This window comes from Bos taurus, chromosome 11, assembly GCF_002263795.3.
Source record: "Bos taurus isolate L1 Dominette 01449 registration number 42190680 breed Hereford chromosome 11, ARS-UCD2.0, whole genome shotgun sequence".
NCBI classification, from domain to species: domain Eukaryota; kingdom Metazoa; phylum Chordata; class Mammalia; order Artiodactyla; family Bovidae; genus Bos; species Bos taurus.
In genome coordinates, this window is record NC_037338.1 from 74,785,833 (window position 1) to 74,806,086 (window position 20,254).

Below are 20,254 nucleotides of genomic sequence, written 5' to 3' on the forward strand. Positions count from 1 at the left end.
AATCTTAAAAATTAGAGCAGAAATAAATGCAAAAGAAACAAAAGAGACCATAGCAAAAATCAACAAAGCCAAAAGCTGGTTCTTTGAAAGGATAAATAAAATTGATAAACCATTAGCCAGACTCATCAAGAAACAAAGGGAGAAAAATCAAATCAATAAAATTAGAAACGAAAATGGAGAGATCACAACAGACAACACAGAAATACAAAGGATCATAAGAGACTATTATCAACAATTATATGCCAATAAAATGGACAACGAGGAAGAAATGGACAAATTCTTAGAAAAGTACAACTTTCCAAAACTCGACCAGGAAGAAATAGAAAACCTTAACAGACCCATCACAAGCACGGAAATTGAAACTGTAATCAAAAATCTTCCAGCAAACAAAAGCCCAGGTCCAGACGGCTTCACAGCTGAATTCTACCAAAAATTTAGAGAAGAGCTAACACCTATCCTGCTCAAACTCTTCCAGAAAATTGCAGAGGAAGGTAAACTTCCAAACTCATTCTAAGAGGCCACCATCACCCTAATACCAAAACCTGACAAAGATCCCACAAAAAAAGAAAACTACAGGCCAATATCACTGATGAATATAGATGCAAAAATCCTAAACAAAATTCTAGCAATCAGAATCCAACAACACATTAAAAAGATCATACACCATGACCAAGTGGGCTTTATCCCAGGGATGCAAGGATTCTTCAATATCCGCAAATCAATCAATGTAATACACCACATTAACAAATTGAAAAACAAAAACCATATGATTATCTCAATAGATGCAGAGAAAGCCTTTGACAAAATTCAACACCCATTTATGATAAAAACTCTCCAGAAAGCAGGAATAGACGGAACATACCTCAACATAATAAAAGCTATATATGACAAACCCACAGCAAACATTATCCTCAATGGTGAAAAATTGAAAGCATTTCCTCTAAAGTCAGAAACAAGACAAGGGTGCCCACTTTCACCATTACGATTCAACATAGTTTTGGAAGTTTTGGCCACAGCAATCAGAGCAGAAAAAGAAATAAAAGGAATCCAAATTGGAAAAGAAGAAGTAAAACTCTCACTATTTGCAGATGACATGATCCTCTACATAGAAAACCCTAAAGACTCCACCAGAAAATTACTAGAACTAATCAATGATTATAGTAAAGTTGCAGGATATAAAATCAACACACAGAAATCCCTTGCATTCCTATACACTAATAATGAGAAAACAGAAAGAGAAATTAAGGAAACAATTCCATTCACCATTGCAACAAAAAGAATAAAATACTTAGGAATATATCTACCTAAAGAAACTAAAGACCTATATATAGAAAACTATAAAACACTGGTGAAAGAAATCAAAGTGGACACTAATAGATGGAGAAATATACCATGTTCATGGATTGGAAGAATCAATATAGTGAAAATGAGTATACTACCCAAAGCAATTTATAGATTCAATGCAATCCCTATCAAGCTACCAACAGTATTCTTCACAGAGCTAGAACAAATAATTTCACAATTTGTATGGAAATACAAAAAACCTCGAATAGCCAAAGCGATCTTGAGAAAGAAAAATGGAACTGGAGGAATCAACCTACCTGACTTCAGGCTCTACTACAAAGCCACAGTTATCAAGACAGTATGGTACTGGCACAAAGACAGAAATATAGATCAATGGAACAAAATAGAAAGCCCAGAGATAAATCCACGCACATATGGACACCTTATCTTTGACAAAGGAGGCAAGAATATACAATGGATTAAAGACAATCTCTTTAACAAGTGGTGCTGGGAAATCTGGTCAACCACCTGTAAAAGAATGAAACTAGAACACTTTCTAACACCATATACAAAAATAAACTCAAAATGGATTAAAGATCTCAACGTAAGACCAGAAACTATAAAACTCCTAGAGGAGAACATAGGCAAAACACTCTCTGACATACATCACAGCAGGATCCTCTATGACCCACCTCCCAGAATATTGGAAATAAAAGCAAAAATAAACAAATGGGACCTAATTAAACTTAAAAGCTTCTGCACATCAAAGGAAACTATTAGCAAGGTGAAAAGACAGCCTTCAGAATGGGAGAAAATAATAGCAAATGAAGCAACCAACAAACAACTAATCTCAAAAATATACAAGCAACTCCTACAGCTCAACTCCAGAAAAATAAATGACCCAATCAAAAAATGGGCCAAAGATCTAAATAGACATTTCTCCAAAGAAGACACACAGATGGCTAACAAACACATGAAAAGATGCTCAACATCACTCATTATCAGAGAAATGCAAATCAAAACCACTATGAGATACCATTTCACACCAGTCAGAATGGCTGCGATCCAAAAGTCTACAAATAATAAATGCTGGAGAGGGTGTGGAGAAAAGGGAACCCTCTTACACTGTTGGTGGGAATGCAAACTAGTACAGCCACTATGGAGAACAGTGTGGAGATTCCTTAAAAAACTGGAAATAGAACTGCCATGTGACCCAGCAATCCCACTGCTGGGCATACACACTGAGGAAACCAGAAGGGAAAGAGACACGTGTACCCCAGTGTTCATCGCAGCACTGTTTATAATAGCCAGGACATGGAAGCAACCTAGATGTCCATCTGCAGATGAATGGATAAGAAAGCTGTGGTACATATACACAATGGAGTATTACTCAGCCATTAAAAAGAATACATTTGAATCAGTTCTAATGAGGTGGATGAAACTGGAGCCTATTATACAGAGTGAAGTAAGCCAGAAGGAAAAACACCAATACAGTATACTAACGCATATATATGGAATTTAGAAAGATGGTAACGATAACCCTGTATACGAGACAGCAAAAGAGACACTGATGTATAGAACAGGCTTATGGACTCTGTGGGAGAGGGAGAGGGTGGGAAGATTTGGGAAAATGGCATTGAAACATGTGAAATGTCATGTATGAAACGAGATGCCAGTCCAGGTTCAATGCACGATGCTGGATGCTTGGGGCTGGTGCACTGGGACGACCCAGAGGGATGGTATGGGGAGGGAGGAGGGAGGAGGGTTCAGGATGGGGAACACATGAGAAATAAAGGAATTTTTTTATTTTTCAAAAAAAAAAAAAGAAAGAAAAATTCTGATACATACCTGGCTGAATGTTCAGGAACTCACAATAAAATACTGTTTTTCATTTAAAAAAAAAAAAAAAAGAACTGGACATGGAACAACAGACTGGTTCCAAATTGGGAAAGGAGTACATCAAGGCTGTATATTATCACCCTGCTTATTTAACTTATATGCAGAGTACATCATGAGAAATGCTGGACTTAATGAAGCACAGGTTGGAACCAAGATTGCCGGGAGAAATATCAATAACCTCAGATATACAGATGACACCACACTTATGGCAGAAAGCATAGAAGAACTAAAGAGCCTCTTGATGAAAGTGAAAGAGGAGAGTGAAAAAGTTAGCTTAAAACTCAACATTCAGAAAACTAAGATCATGGCATCCGGTCCCATCACTTCATGGCAAATAGATGGGGAAAGAGTGGAAAAAGTGGCTGACTTTATTTTTGGGGGCTCCAAAATCACAGCAGATGGTGACTGTAGCCATGAAATTAAGAGATGCTTGCTCCTTGGAAGAAAAGTTATGACCAACTTAGACAGCATATTAGAAAGCAGAGACATTACTTTGTCAACAAAGGTCTGTTTAGTCAAAGTTATGGTTTTTCCAGTAGTCATGTATGGATGTGAGAGTTGGACTATGAAGAAAGCTGAGCACCAAAGAATTGATGCTTTTGAACTGTGGTGTTAGAGGAGACTCTGAGAGTCCCTGGACTGCAAGGAGATCCAACCAGTTCATCCTAAAGGAGATCAGCCCTGAATATTCATTGGAAGGACTGATGTTGAAGCTGAAACTCCAATACTCTGGCCACCTGATGCAAAGAACTGACTCATTGGAAAAGACCCTGATGCTGGGAAAGACTGAAGGCAGGAGGAGAGGGGGACAACAAAGGATGAGATGGTTGGATGGCATCACTGACTCCATGGACATGAATTTGAATAAGCTCCGGAAGTTGGTGATGGACAGGGAGGCCTGGCATGCTGCAGTCTATGCGGTCGCGAAGAGTTGGACATGACTGAGAGACTGAATTGAACTGAACTGCCAATGAAACCGTAAGTACAAATGTGAGACCGTCTCGTCCCAGGACAGTAGTAGCTGGATGGACCCTGCCAATATTCATCCCAGATGCTCTCTTATGAAAATCTTCCCAGAATAACTAATACACCTTCATTTACTTCCGATTTCACTGTCACCATATACTCCCATAATTTGCTCAGATCTGGCCATTGCATTTCTTCAAAGTAATTTTTGTCTCTTTTCTTCTCTGCAATTTTTTTGTTTATGTAGTTTAACTCTAAAGATTATCTTATTTTCTTAATTTTCCTTTCTTAAAAGCCATCTAATTTATACACTGACATACAACAAATTTTAACTAGTAAATGTATTTTTTAATTAGGAAAAAATATTCCAAATTTAGAGGGGAAATAATGGAAAGCGTTTTGGTGAAGAAGTTAGGAACCATCACACAAGGCCTTCTATAACTGCTCATTTGCCCTTCAACCATGATCATCCTGGGGTAAAATTCTTATGCTCAAAAGTGAAACTAAGCCCCTACCACATGAGATAGAAGACACGAGGCACAGCTCTCTCTCCTGAAGCGGTCATAAGGAGTTGCCACTGGTGTAGCTTCCTTGGTTGCCAACTAAGCTACCCAAATTTTCTGTAATTGGAACCCAAGTCCGCACAGTCTACTTCACATTCAAGAACATGATGTACCCACTGTGGGTCATCCAAAAGGCAAATTAAGTACATTCCTAGGGTGCTGGCAACGCTTGTGCAACACACACACGCACACAATTTGGAAGTATTCAATATTTGAGAGATTTTTTAAAAAAGGCATTCAAATAGTCATCATGCAAAATTCAAAACAAACAAACCATAGAACTTATTAGATTTCTTGATGTTTACTTTAAGGTTTAGTATATTTTGATGTTTTGTTTTTTAATTTCACACATGGATTTAGAGCCTCTAAACTCTTAATCCAGTACTAGGGATATTAATTCTAGTATAAATGCTGTTAGAATTTTTAACATCAAAGCCATGTTCATCAGGCAATTACATCTATGAATTCTAAATTTCAGCATGTTTCAGCCACTGGATACATACTTGACTCCTTCTAAGAAGCCATGAGAAGTTTTTCACAACTCCTTTCATCATACATCAAAATAGCTCTCAAAGTTAATTATACTTAGGGTTTTGTGCCAAAACCCCAACACTTAACAATCATTATTTTTTAAGTATTGAGAGTACAGTATAAACTATCAAACTACATGTCAAAACCTGGGCCCTGCCCCAAGGCTTATCAGATAAATTACAAAAACAAACTCATTCAGACTACTCACTGCATCAAATTAAAAAGGCTAAACTTGAATGACACAAACTTCAGGAAACTTTTCTATAAATCCCTAATGAGTTACCATAATTCTAACCAGAATTATTTGTTGGTTTGAAGGTAAAATTCTGTAATTTTTTAAAATCTACTAACAATGGCACTGCCAATGTTTCAGGAAATAATATTTAACTTAAAAAGAGAATGCTAGAGTTGTAATATAATTTCAGCTACTCTCGTTGTCCCAAATGAAAAAAATCAAACAGCATCATAAAACTCTTAGATATCACCTAGATTCTCCTTGATCATGAGTGAACTGAAATATATCAAGCTATTGTAACAAGAGCCTCAACAGCAGTAGCATACTGCAAAGAGATTTTAATATTTACTTTTCTTTCATTAAAAAAACCATCCATCAGTACCAATATGTCTGCCTGACAAAGATATTACAGGAGACATCTTTTGTGGCATCTGTCTATTCCTATTGTTCCTCCTTTTCCCTTGGCCTCCAGAGACTACAACCTCAATCACAAGACTGGAGCTGAGTCAGGCTTGTTTATACAAGGCTTAATCAACTGTGGCCAAGGGTGATATCTTAGGAGAGGCCTAGTTTGTTTTCATTGTATAATACTCCACACAGTAGAACTCTTAAAACATAATAAAAATGTTTGACCCACCCTTGACCACAGTTGAAAAAGCAAGAGAGTTCCAGAAAAACATCTATTTCTGCTTTATTGATTATACCAAAGCGTTTGACTGTGTGGATCACAATTAACTGTGGAAAATTCTGAAAGAGATGGGAATACCAGACCACCTGACCTGCCTCTTGAGAAATCTGTATGCAGGTCAGGAAGCAACAGTTAGAAGTGGACATGGAACAACAGACTGGTTCCAAATAGGAAAAGGAGTACGTCAAGGCTGTGTATTGTCACCCTGCTTATTTAACTTATATGCAGAGTACATCATGAGAAACGCTGGGCTGGAAGAAGCACAAGCTGGAATCAAGATTGCAGAGAGAAATACCAATAACCTCAGATATGCAGATGACACCACCCTTATGGCAGAAAGTGAAGAGGAACTCAAAAGCCTCTTGATGAAGATGAAAGAGGAGAGTGAAAAAGTTGGCTTAAAACTCAACATTCAGAAAACGAAGATCATGGCATCTGGTCCAATCACTTCACGGGAAATAGATGGGGAAACAGTGGAAACAATGTCAGACTTTATTTTGGGGGGCTCCAAAATCACTGCAGATGGTGATTGCAGCCATGAAATTAAAAGACGCTTGCTCCTTGGAAGAAAAGTTATGACCCACTTAGATAGCATATTCAAAAGCAGAGACATTACTTTGCCAACAAAGGTCCAACAAAACCATAGTCGAGGCTATGGTTTTTCCTGTGGTCATGTATGGATGTGAGAGTTGGACTGTGAAGAAAGCTGAGCACCGAAGAATTGATGCTTTTGAACTATGGTGTTGGAGAAGACTCTTGAGAGTCCCTTGGACTGCAAGGAGATCCAACCAGTCCATTCTGAAGGAGATCAGTCCTGGGATTTCTTTGGAAGGAATGATGCTAAAGCTGAAACTCCAGTACTTTGGCCACCTCATGCGAAGAGTTGACTCATTGGAAAAGACTGATGCTGGGAGAGACTGGGGGCAGGAGGAGAAGGGGAGGACAGAGGATGAGATGGTTGGATGGCATCACTGACTCGATGGACATGAGTCTGAGTGAACTCCAGGAGTTAGTGATGGACAGGGAGGCCTGGCGTGCTGTGATTCATGGGGTCGTAAAGAATCAGACACGACTGAGCAACTGACTTGAACTGAACTTGACCACAGTTGATTGGGCCAGGAGCAGACACATGACCCAAACTAGACCAATCAGAATCTCATCCCAAGAAATCTGGAATTAGATCTAAGGGATTCAACTTTTCTTTAGATGACTAGACCTAAAACATGGAGGTTGGGTCCAATGGGGATGGGGTGAGGGCATCTTCACCTGTGAGGAGAACTGGAGAAGGATGGGAAGTCAGTCTACAGACAGAAAATGAAGCACAAGGGCAGAGATGAGAGAGAGAGGGTGTCTATTGAGTATTTAACACCATACCCTCCTATAACCTTATATTGTGTTGTTCAGTCACTCAGTTGTGACCGACTCTTTGCGACCCCATGGACTGCAGCACACCAGGCTACCCTGTCCTTCACCGTCTCCCAGAGCTTGCTTAAACTCATGTCTATTGGGTCAGTGATGCCATCTGACCACCCTATCTTCTGAAAAAGGTAGTATTCTATATATAACAGGCTTCCCTGGTGGCTCAGACGGTAAAGTGTCTGCCTATAATGCGGGAGACCTGGGTTCGATCCCTAGGTCGGGAAGACCCCCTGGAGAAAGAAATGGCAACCCACTCCAGTACTCTTGCCTGGAAAATCCCATGGACGGAGGAGCCTGGTAGGCTACAGTCTATGGAGTCACAAAGAGTTGGATACCACTGAGCAACTTCACTTTCACTTTCTATATATAACCTTATATAGAATACTACTTTTTGTTTTAAGCCCCTTCAGTTGACTGCTGTTATTTCCAATCTAACATCTTAACTCAACCTGGTCACTCTGACATGGAACTGAGAGTTTTATGTTTCCTTTACAAAGACTTAAGAAAAACATTTGCCTAGGGGCTAAATCCTTTTGAAACACATGAAAAAAACTCTCACCATGGTGAACATATGGGTAAAAAAAGCTTCATTCAGCAGACTTCGATCATCAAAGGAGTTTTCTCTAAGAATTTGATAAATAGCCTTGCCCAGTATAACATTATTTTCAATATATCAAAAGCCTTGAAAATACTGAATTTAAATTTGTAAAAATGAAGGTTTTTATTATGTTTAAGAGAGCTACTGCATAGAGTATTATACAATGAAAACAAACTAGGCCTCTCCTGGGATTCCCTGGTGGCTCAGCTGGTAAAGAATCCGCCTGCAATGTGGGAGACCTGGGTTCGATCCCTGGGTTGGGAAGATCTCCTGGAGAAGGGAAAGGCTACCCACTCCAGTATTCTGGCCTGGAGAATTCCATGGACTGTATAGTCCAAGGGGTCACAAAGAGTCGGACTCGACTCAGTGACTTTCACTTTCACTTTATCCTAGGAGATAGTATCACTGTCTCCTAGGATACCACCAATAGTTTGTGTTCAAGCAAAAAATATACCATAGTAAAAAATAAAATATAGTACATATACCTTAGGAAAAAAAATTTTAAATAGAACTTGGAAAAGGGCCATCTGACTATTCTAATCAGGTAGGAGAATCTTAGAAACCTCTTCAAGGACTCCTGAGAACTATTCAACAATAATTAGAAATGTAGATGACATTATCTTCTGTCATAACACTTTTTTCAGCATCCAGTGACATTTATTGAACATCTAATATGGGCAAGAACCATGTTATCTTGTTTACTGCTATATTCTCTTTGCTTAGCACAGTCTTGGCATATAGAAGGCACAGTAAATATTTCTAGATAAGCAAATGAATGTTGAAAAATAAGAGTCAATCCATGTTATCTGGTAAGTAGAGAAATAATATGTCCAATGAGATAATGACCAAAAGATGATTTTAAAGCAATCCTTTTGTATATATTATATTAAAAATTCATATGAATTGGTAAAATGGGAATACCATAATTATAAATGGATCAGATCAGATCAGTTGCTCAGTCCGACTCTTTGCAACCCCTTGAATCGAAGCACGCCAGGCCTCCCTGTCCATCACCAACTCCTGGAGTTCACCTAGACTCACGTCCATCGAGTCAGTGATGCCATCCAGCCATCTCATCCTCTGTCATCCCCTTCTCCTCCTGCCCCCAATCCCTCCCAGCATCAGTCTTTTCCAATGAGTCAACTCTTCGCATGAGGTGGCCAAAGTACTGGAGTTTCAGCTTTAGCATCATTCCTTCCAAAGAAATCCCAGGACTGATCTCCTTCAGAATGACTGGTTGGATCTCCTTGCAGTCCAAGGGACTCTCAAGAGTCTTCTCCAACACCACAGTTCAAAAGCATCCATTCTTCGGTGCTCAGCTTTCTTCACAGTCCAACTCTCACATCCATACATGACCACAGGAAAAACCATAGCCTTGACTAGACGAACCTTTGTTGGCAAAGTAACGTCTCTGCTTTCGAATATGCTATCTAGGTGGGTCATAACTTTTCTTCCAAGGAGTAAGCATCTTTTAATTTCATGGCTGCAATCACCATCTGCAGTGATTTTGGAGCCCAGAAAAATAAAGTCTGACACTGTTTCCACTGTTTCCCCATCTATTTCCCATGAAGCGATGGGACCGGATGCCATGATCTTTGTTTTCTGAATGTTGAGCTTTAAGCCAACTTTTTCACTCTCCACTTTCACTTTCATCAAGAGGCTTTTTAGTTCCTCTTCACTTTCTGCCATAAGGGTGGTGTCATCTGCATATCTGAGGTTATTGATATTTCTCCCGGCAATCTCGATTCCAACTTGTGCTTCTTCCAGCCCAGTGTTTCTCATGATGTATTCTGCATATAAGTTAAATAAGCAGGGTGACAATATACAGCCTTGACAAACTCCTTTTCCTATTTGGAACCAGTCTGTTTTTCCATGTCCACTTCTAACTGTTGCTTCATGACCTGCATACAAATTTCTCAAGAGGCAGGTCAGGTGCTCTGGTATTCTCATCTCTTGAAGAATTTTCCACAGTTTATTGTGATCCACACAGTCAAAGGCTTTGGCATAGTCAATAAAGCAGAAATAGATGTTTTTCTGGAACTCTCTTGCTTTTTCCATGGTCCAGTGGATGTTGGCAATTTGATGTCTTGTTCCTCTGCCTTTTCTAAAACCAGCTTGAACATCAGGAAGTTCACGGTTCACATATTGCTGAAGCCTGGCTTGGAGAATTTTGAGCATTACTTTACTAGCGTGTGAGATGAGTGCAATTGTGCGGTAGTTTGAGCATTCTTTGGCATTGCCTTTCTTTGGGATTGGAATGAAAACTGACCTTTTTCAGTCCTGTGGCCACTGCTGAGTTTTCCAAATTTGCTGGCATATTGAGTGCAGCACTTTCACAGCATCATCTTTCAGGATTTGGAATAGCTCAACTGGAATTCCACTACCTCCACTAGCTTTGTTCATAGTGATGCTTTCTAAGGCCCACTTGACTTCACATTCCAGGATGTCTGGCTCTAGGCCAGTGATCACACCATCGTGATTATCTGGTTTTGTGAAGATCTTTTTTGTACAGTTCTTCTGTGTATTCTTGCCACCTCTTCTTAATATCTTCTGCTTCTGTTAGGTCCATACAATTTCTATCCTTTATCGAGCTCATCTTTGCATGAAATGTTCCTTTGGTATCTCTGATTTTCTTGAAGAGATCCCTAGTCTTTCCCATTCTGTTGTTTTCCTCTATTTCTTTGCATTGATCGCTGAAGAAGGCTTTCTTATCTCTTCTTGCCATTCTTTGGAACTCTGCATTCAGATGTTTATATCTTTCCTTTTCTCCTTTGCTTTTCGCTTCTCTTTTCACAGCTATTTGTAAGGCCTCCCCAGACAGCCATTTTGCTTTTTTGCATTTCTTTTCTATGGGAATGGTCTTGATCCCTGTCTCCTGTACAATGTCACGAACCTCATTCCATAGTTCTTCAGGCACTCTATCTATCAGATCTAGGCCCTTAAATCTATTTCTCACTTCCACTGTGTAATCATAAGGGATTTGATTTAGGTCATACCTGAATGGTCTAGTGGTTTTCCCTACTTTCTTCAATTTAAGTCTGAATTTGGCAATAAGGAGTTCATGGTCTGAGCCACAGTCAGCTCCTGGTCTTGTTTTTGCTGACTGTATAGAGCTTCTCTATCTTTGGCTGCAAAGAATATAATCAATCTGATTTCAGTGTTCACCATCTGGCGATGTCCATGTATAGAGTCTTCTCTTGTGTTGTTGAAAGAGGGTGTTTGTTATGACCAGTGCATTTTCTTGGCCAAACTCTATTAGTCTTTGCCCTGCTTCATTCCGTATTCCAAGGCCAAATTTGCCTGTTACTCCAGGTGTTTCTTGATTTCCTACTTTTGCATTCCAGTCCCCTATAATGAAAAGGACATCTTTTTGGGGTGTTAGTTCTAAAAGGTCTTGTAGGTCTTCATAGAACCGTTCAACTTCAGCTTCTTCAGCATTACTGGTTGGGGCATGGACTTGGATTACTGTGATATTGAATGGTTTGCCTTGGAAATGAACAGAGATCATTCTGTTGTTTTTGAGATTGCATCCAAGTACTGCATTTCGGACTCTTTTGTTGACCATGATGGCCACAGGATAGAGAATATGAATAGTTCATAGGAGAAAAAATTAACCTTATTAATAAAAAAGTAATAACAATGTTGATCATTAGGACTGATCTAAGAGAAACAAGTTGAAAAATTACTCTGTCTAGTAATTTAAAAGTTGATGAAATATAGCTTTGAGGAGGATATAGTGAAACTGGTATATTCCTACACTGCTTTGGCAGACTAAAATACATTTTATGGAAACTATCAGAAATTATTTTGCTGAAGTAAAGTTCTGAAAATTGATTCTGAGGATGGCCATCAAAAGAAGGAAAAATGGTATCTATGAAAATGTTTACTGTGAAATATTTTTATATATGTTTCAGTGTTTAGAAATTAAATGTTATTTATAATAAAAAACTAAAATCAGCAAATAACAGGAGAATCATGCAAATTACAGTACTTCATCAATAGACAGTATGCAGTTTTTTTAAGAAATATGGAAAATACGTGGAAATACAAGAAATACAATAAAATACACTAGGAAAATATACATGGAAAAATAGCTATGATATACATTAAGTGAAAAAAAGTTAAAAATAAAATTTTATTACACTATGACCTTACTAAATTACACTGTGACAGTCAAATAATAAATATATATCCATATACACAAGTCCTAAAAGTAAAATGAAAGTTTAATTTGTTAGAATGGTGCAATTGTATTATTTGGATTCTAGATATAATTCTAAATCTACTGATACAATGTTATTTGAGTAATAAAATAAAATAAGAACTCCATTTTTCTGAAGAAAAAATAGAATTTTAGGAAAAAGAACAGAGAGAGTTAGAGAGACATACACAGAGGGTTAAGACTTAATGGCAACCAAGACCCAATACAGGAAAATAAATAGATTTTAAAAAATGACAGTCTGAAATCTTTTTAAATTCCACTTCCCACAAATGAGTAAATTCTAGGCAGACTATTTCAAAGTATGATAAAAATTCTGTTGCTTCAAAATGGAGTGTCTACAACATTGAACAAAAGAAACCAGGTACAGATGGGTACATACTGTGTGATTTTACTTATATAAAATCTGGGAGCTGGCAAATTTATGATGTGCATACTTTTAACACCTGAAAATTATACCTCAATAAAGAAGAACAGAAATGGTCTGTAATCAGATAAGAACATTTCACAGAACTGAAAACCAGACACAGCATTGAGAAGATTTTATTTTCCTTAAATTGCCTATTTGGAATGTAATAAAGCTTTTCTAGGTGTTTTGAGTCAGACACGACTGAGCAATTTCACTTTCAATTTTCACTTTCATGCATTGGAGAAGGAAATGGCACCCCACTCCAGTGTTCTTGCCTGGAGAATCCCAGGGATGGGGGAGCCTGGTGGGCTGCTGTCTATGGGGTTGCACAGAGTCAGACTTGACTGAAGTGACTTAGCAGCAGCAGCAGCAGCAGGTGTTTTGAGTAATCTACCCTTACTAAACCACCTTGGTCAGTGTGGGTGGTCATGAATGGTGAGATGTTTATTTAATTACTCCTTATGGCTCACATTGGCCAGACAGAGTGTACATCTTAAGGCCACTGCTGCCTCTCCTCTTCAAATGACTGGGTGGATTCTCTTTCATAAAGAGTTATGTTATGTACATGATAGACTCTTAAAGGAATCCAAGAAATATGACCATGTAAGTTCCAGCCTGGAAATCTGGAACTGTGGCCAACACAAAGAGGAATTGCACTGCAACCTGAGATCCTGGCTGCAGAGGCAGGCATCCCAAGCTCCGGGAGCATCACACAGTGTATCTGACTATAAAGGGAACTTGACCTACTATTTGCATCTTCATGTTTTGGGTAATTGTTCTTCCAAGATAAATTATTTTGGAAGTTCTTTATACACATTTAATATGAAAACAGAGAAATTATTAAATGCTGTAATAGAGTGAGAAGAAGCCTCGTAGAGTAGAAAGAGCACGGACTTCAGAGTCAAAAAAATCAGGAGTCAAATTCTAGCTCTTCCACTTCCTAAATATGTGACTGTGGAGAAATGATCCAATTCTTCTGAACTTCCATTTCTTTGCCTGTGAAATGAGGTTTATAATACCTGCCATGCATTGTTATCTTAAGGATTGGAAACTACATGAGTGCCTGGCATGCTGAGCAAACAATGGTGTCAGTAACTGTTAAATATTAAGAGAACTGGATACCAGCCATTCTCAGCACTTCTGGCTGAATGGCTTTGTTCAAGACACTCATGTTTTTCATTTATAAAAAAAGCCAAAAACATCTACCTGTTGAAGAATGGCTTCTGAGCTTAATTTGCAAGCAGTCTATTTTTATTCTTTCTTGTGCTCCTACATGTGTCTACTGAAATAAGTACTTTAACACTAGATACTAGAAAAGGGGGGAAAGGTCTATTTATTGGATAAGTACAACACAAAAGGAAAAAAAAATCAGAAATGGTAAATGGCAACAGTACCTAACCTCCATCTGAGGCCCAAGGCAGAAAATGCTCCGGAAAGGGTGGATGAGAATGGCAACTGACTTCAGGTTGCTGCCCTCATTTTTAGCAGTGATTTCATTGCTCTAATTTTTAAATGTTCATTTTGTTCTTGAATGAAATCAAGATAGGGAAAAGTTCAAGTATATCACTCAGGGTCACAGGCAAGATGGCAGAGTAGAAGGACATGAGCTCATCTCTTCTTACCGAAACACCAGAATCACAACTGCTGAACACCCATTGACAAAAAAATACTGGAACCTTCTAATAAAATACCCTACATCCAAAGACAAAGAAGAAGCCACAATGAGATGATAGGAGGGACGCAAGTGCAATAAAATCAAATCCCATACAGGGTGGGTGGGCGACCCACAAACTGGAAAGTATACTGCAGAAGTTCTCCCATAGGAGTGAAAGCGTGAAGTCTGCATGCAAGTCTCTTAGATAGCCTCATCCACCAGGCTACAACCACAATCACAGAAAGACAAAATGAGATGGCAGAGAAATATGTCCCAGATGAAAGAACAAGACAAAACCTCAGAAGAACAACTAAGTGAAGACAGGCAATCTACCTTTAAAAGAATTCACAGTAATGATAGTAAAGATGATCCAAGATGTCCAAAATGAATGGAAGCATAGATGGAGAAAACAACAAGAAATGTTTAACAAAGACCTAGAAGAACTAAAGAACAAACAGATGAACAATAACTGAAATAAAAAAATATACCAGAAGGAATCAAGTATATCACCCAAACAAGCAAACAGTAGCTTCCTATTGGCGAAGGGTCTATCTTCCTACAGTTCTTGACTCCAGAGCAAGGATGGTTACCCCATCTCATCTCTCTCTGCTGAGTGGGCATAAGGCCAAGATAGGGGCAGTTATCTTTCTTTTATTTCACAGGCTCAAGATGCCTTATTTAGGGAGAAGAAAATGGCAATACTAGAAATAAAAATGCTTGTCCCACCAGTCTGGGCCAAGTAGTACAAAGTGATCTGATCCACTGTATATTTTAAATTAAAACACTGTTGCTTTCTTGAACCCAGAATAATGTGGCCTGTGTTTCTCTATTTAAAAGGGGAAAGAAAATCACAAATCTGCATGGGAAAATTCCCAACAAAAGGCTTATGCCTGACTTTACCCCTTTTTAGTCATACCAACCAAGGTTACATAATCACAAACAGAACTTTACCCTACTTCCTAGGATTGTTGTTAAGTATTAAATGAAATAAAATTACTCTGTCAAGTGCAAAATGCCACATAAATATTAGTCAGGTTATTACATGAAGGAAACTGGTATCATTCCAGGTTTGTGCTGGAGATAGCAACAATGAACTAAACAGACAGCTGGGCAAATCTGCCAGACAGGAAGCATGTCTGACTCTTGAACACAGGCTAGATTCCCTTCTGCTGAGCTATACCTGCCAAACTGGAAGCCCCTGGTGCTCTGGTCATGAATGGACATGTCCTGTCCAGGGCTTCCAAGGCCTCACCCCAGTCTGGCCTTTGGCTCCACCCTGCAGTGCTGGCCCAGGGCCAAGTCTGGGTTAACTTCCCCTTCTAGTTTGCCTGGTACTGCCTTTCCGGTACCATCAGGCATTATGCCAGAGTCAGGTTTTGTAGAGCAGAAGTGGCCCAAGAATGAGAACATTCCTTCCTTCATACTAGGGAACTTCCCTCCTCTTTCCCCTAAAAGCACTCCTATTTCTACTACTTCTCTGGTTCTCATCTGCTCCAGGGCTCCAGATTAGGGTGTGGGAGGTCAAGAAGCTAAGATAAGAGGGAAGGAACTAGTTTGTCTCATTGACCATTCCTCTAAATTGAGTCTCAACTGCTCTCCACTAGTGCTACTTCCTTGCTAACTTCTTGCTTTCAGGAGCTGGAACGTAATAGGTTCTTAATAACTATTAACCAAAGGAACACAAATATCAGATTAACGAATCAGCAAACATAGGTATACCTTGGAGATTTTGTGGGTTCAGTTCCAGACCACCACAATAAAGCAAATATCTCAATAAAGTGAATTTTTTGGCTTCCTAATTCATATAAAAGTTGTGTTTACACCACACTGACATCTATAAAGTCAACAGCATTACACCTTAAAAATATACCTATCTTAACTAAAAATACTGTATTGTTGAAAACCCTAACCATCATCCGAGTCTTTAGCAAGTCAAAGTAACATCAGAGATCACTGAACAGAGATCACGATGATAAATAATGATCAAACAGTTTGAAATACTGTGAGAAGGAATAATATTGAAATATTTGAAATATTGTGAGAAGGACTAAATTGTGACACAGAGACATGAAGTGAGCAAATACTGTTGAAAAACAGCACCAACAGACTTGTTTGATATGCAGGGTTGTCACAAATCTTCAGTTTGTAAAAATGCAGTATTTGTGAAGCACTATAATACATGCCTGCATGCTCAGTTGCTTCCGTCCTGTCTGACTCTTTGTGCCCCATGGACTGTAGCTCACCAGGCTCCTCTGTCCATGGGATTATTCCAGCAAGAATACTGGAGTGGGTTGCCATTTCTTCTTCCAGGGGATCTTCCCATCCCAGGGACTGAACCTGCATCTCCTATGTTTCCTACATTGGCAGATTCTTTACCACCTGGGAAGCCAAAGCACAGTAAAATGAAGCGTGATAAAATGAAGTACACCTGTGTCAAACGAAGTCCAAGGCCTTTTCTTGGACCCTGACCTCCCCTATTCCTGCCTGCTTTTCATCTGTTTTTATATTCAGAAACTAGGGCAGCTTCAGCTTGGTTTCCCAGATTAACTTTGATTTTAGTTCTTTATGCACAAAGGATCACTTTCAGCACATCCATACTTTCATGTGAGTTTTAAGGAACTTAAAAAGGGACAAACCTTACTTTCTATCTATTTCTCAGAAGGGACAGAATCAAGGTGGCAATATATAAATGTGTGTGTGTGTGTGTGTGTGTGTGTTTAGGAGTGGCATGAAAAGATTGAGAGGTTGTGTTATTTTCTATAGGAGAATGGAAGAGACACCCTAGCTGGAAAGCACAGTTGCTAACAGTAGAGGCAGATTAACTCCTACCAAAGACAGAAGGTAAAGGGGGCACAGCTTTTAAAATCATGCTGCTGCTGCTAAGTCACTTCAGTCGTGTCCGACTCTGTGCGACCCCACAGACAGCAGCCCACCAGGCTCTCCCGTCCCTGGGATTCTCCAGGCAAGAACACTGGAGTGGGTTGCCATTTCCTTCTCCAATGCATGAAAGTGAAAAGTTAAAGTGAAGTTGCTCAGTCGTGTCTGACTCTTAGCAACCCCATGGACTGCAGCCTACCAGGCTCCTCCGTCCATGGGATTTTCCAGGCAAGAGTACTGGAGTGGGGTGCCATTGTTTTCTCCGTAAAATCATGCTACTCACTCCTATCTCCAGATGCCCTAGATCAGGAGGGGAGAGCCAGGGTTTTCTGGTGTTCAGTGGTGGAATAGTGTTCCACTGCTGCAACACATCAACTATGAAACCCAGGTGGTATCAAATACTCAGATATACATGTAGTTGGAATGACAGAAGGAGATGAGAGAGAATGGGGCAGAAAAAAAGTGTTTTAAAAAATAATGGCAGGAGGAGATAAAGCGTTCTCTTCTGAGCGTGAAGTCGGCTTTTGGTGTTGCTTCTGCAGCTGCCGTTAGCCATTGATGATCGTTCTTCTTTTCCTTTTAGGAGATGAAGAGGGAGAGAACGTAATCTGAGTGGTTTCGGGTATTTAAAAAAAAAAAAAAATAATGGCTAAGACTTTGCTTAATTTGATGAAAGACAGAAATTTGTAGATACAAGATTATAAATGAACACTAAGCAGAATAAACACAAAAAAGGTTCACACTGATGTACACCAGAGTCAAATTACTGAAAGCCAAAGCCTAACAGCAACTCTCAAAAGCAGCAAGAGAAAATAACATATTACACAGAGGGAAAATGATCCAATCAACAGCCAACTTTCATCTGAAACCATGGAGGCCAGAGAGAATGGAAAAACACCATTAAAATGCTGAAACTAAAAAAACCATCCTGTCAATCCAGAACTCTATATTCAGGGGATATGTTATTCAATTATGAAAGAAAAATAACAATTATTTTCAGATAAAGTACAACTAAAAAGATTTGTAGCCAACAGATCCGCACTAGTAGAAACACTAAAAGAAGCTCTTCAAGTTGAAGGGAACTATAAGATGGAAACCTTCATTCAACGGGGAAGAATGAAGCACACCAAAAATGCTAAGCATCTGAATAAATTTTAAAAAAACCTATTTTTTGTTCCTTTTCTCTTAATTTCTTTATAAATTGCTTATAGTACTGTCTTGGGAGATTTATTACTTGCAGAGGTATTACATATTAGCTCATAGCCTTCCTACTCTGTATTTATCTTATGGGATGCTTAGAGTCTGGAATTGCTTCTGCTCTCTATTTGAGCCTCTTCCCATTACTAAGAATTTGTTATGTGGGTTGACTGGGTAGTAATGTGGTGAGGGACAAAAATCTTTGAAAACCAACAGAAACGGAGATTGCTAGAATATGGAATATATATGGTTGGGAGGGAGAATCACTGCAGGGAAGGAAAACATTGAGATTAAATGCTCTCATGGTAAAAGCGAAGTTACCAGGAACAGGCCTTCACTCTGTCCTAATCTGTGGCAGAACTTGGGGAAGAGAAATGTAACATACTTAGTCCACTACCTAATTTCTCAACCTTCTCACCCTACAATAATTCCTAATCTTCTTAAGGCTTGACAGGTATGTCTATACGTCTTTAGATAGTACTTAGTTCCTCCAGGTATCTGATTTCCAGTTGGTGCAGGAAGTGAAAAAGAGGTGGTAGGATTTGGGAAATATTAAGGGGAGAAATTACAGATACAGTTTCAAGGCGCACCCCGTGATGAGAAGAGGAAGTCAAAGAACTGGGATTGTGGTGCTATCACCCATATGAATCATCAATGCTGAAAGAGTAGGATAGGATGGACACACTAGCCTCAGAGCTCTGAATGGAACCCTGGGATATAATTGTTTTAGTGTTTGGGGTACTATAGGCTTCCAGTTGTATTCAGGACCTCAATTTCCATCTGAGGTTCTTAGCTTTTTGGTCTATTTTAGGAAGACTTAAATTTTTTCCTTAAATTTCTTTATAACTATTCCTTTCTATAAGGTTCATTTTTGTCCTACCAAGGATTTGGCCTCCTCCTTTAGAAAGAAAGAGGACTCAGGGTGAATGGTATCAGGTCCAGAACCCAGAAACACAAATGACATTGATCAGACAATGGGAGGGAAATGGAGACTGGCTATCAATTGGCCTATTGGGAATAAAAATAGGTTTCACCTTACAGACCAACCCTTTGGAGATTTTCGTTGAGAAGGATTCAGAGGCTTGGACTGAAGCACAGACTCCAAAAGGGATCATAAATAATTGGCGATGTCTGTCATGGGAATAAGACCATGTGCTCAAGAGTGCTGTCTGTAGCTTGGGTGGTTTGTTTGCAGACTGATTGGTCCCTAGCAGATACAGGAATAGACTGACTGGTCTCTAGCAGATAAATGACTTCCTAGGCTAACACAAGGAAGTCAGGTTTTTCTGTGTCACTGACTCAGGACCTGTCTATCAAGTCTAAGTCAGGTCCAAATCTAAGAGTTAGGAAAAACATCGAATATGAGAGCGGGAAAAGCCTGTTTATCATTACTGATGTTTGCTAAGTTCCTCACAGGAGTTGCCTGTTTAGTTCAGATAGGCCTGGTCTCCGGAGTCACGCCTCTTAAGTCTGCTGGCTACATTCACATGCCCCAACGTGTAACAATGAAAGGAAGCCATGGGATCTTTTGCTCTGCACAGATTTCTCTTTTTCCAACAAGTCATGGTGTATGAGTTTTGTACATGGGTCTATCCTACGTGTAAAGCCAACAAAAATCTTGGGTCTTGCACCCCCACTTTGTTATGCCCATAGAAACCACCAACGCCACCTCTAACCTCAAATAACGAAAAGCCTTTCTCTTGAAGGAGTGCTGT

At 39.2% G+C, this 20,254-nt stretch overlaps 1 pseudogene; it reads left to right on the top strand.

The window, feature by feature from the left end:
* Positions 1 to 17,824: 17,824 nt before the first annotated feature.
* On the top strand, positions 17,825 to 17,954 carry LOC112448948 (uncharacterized; annotated as a pseudogene).
* Positions 17,955 to 20,254: the final 2,300 nt, after the last annotated feature.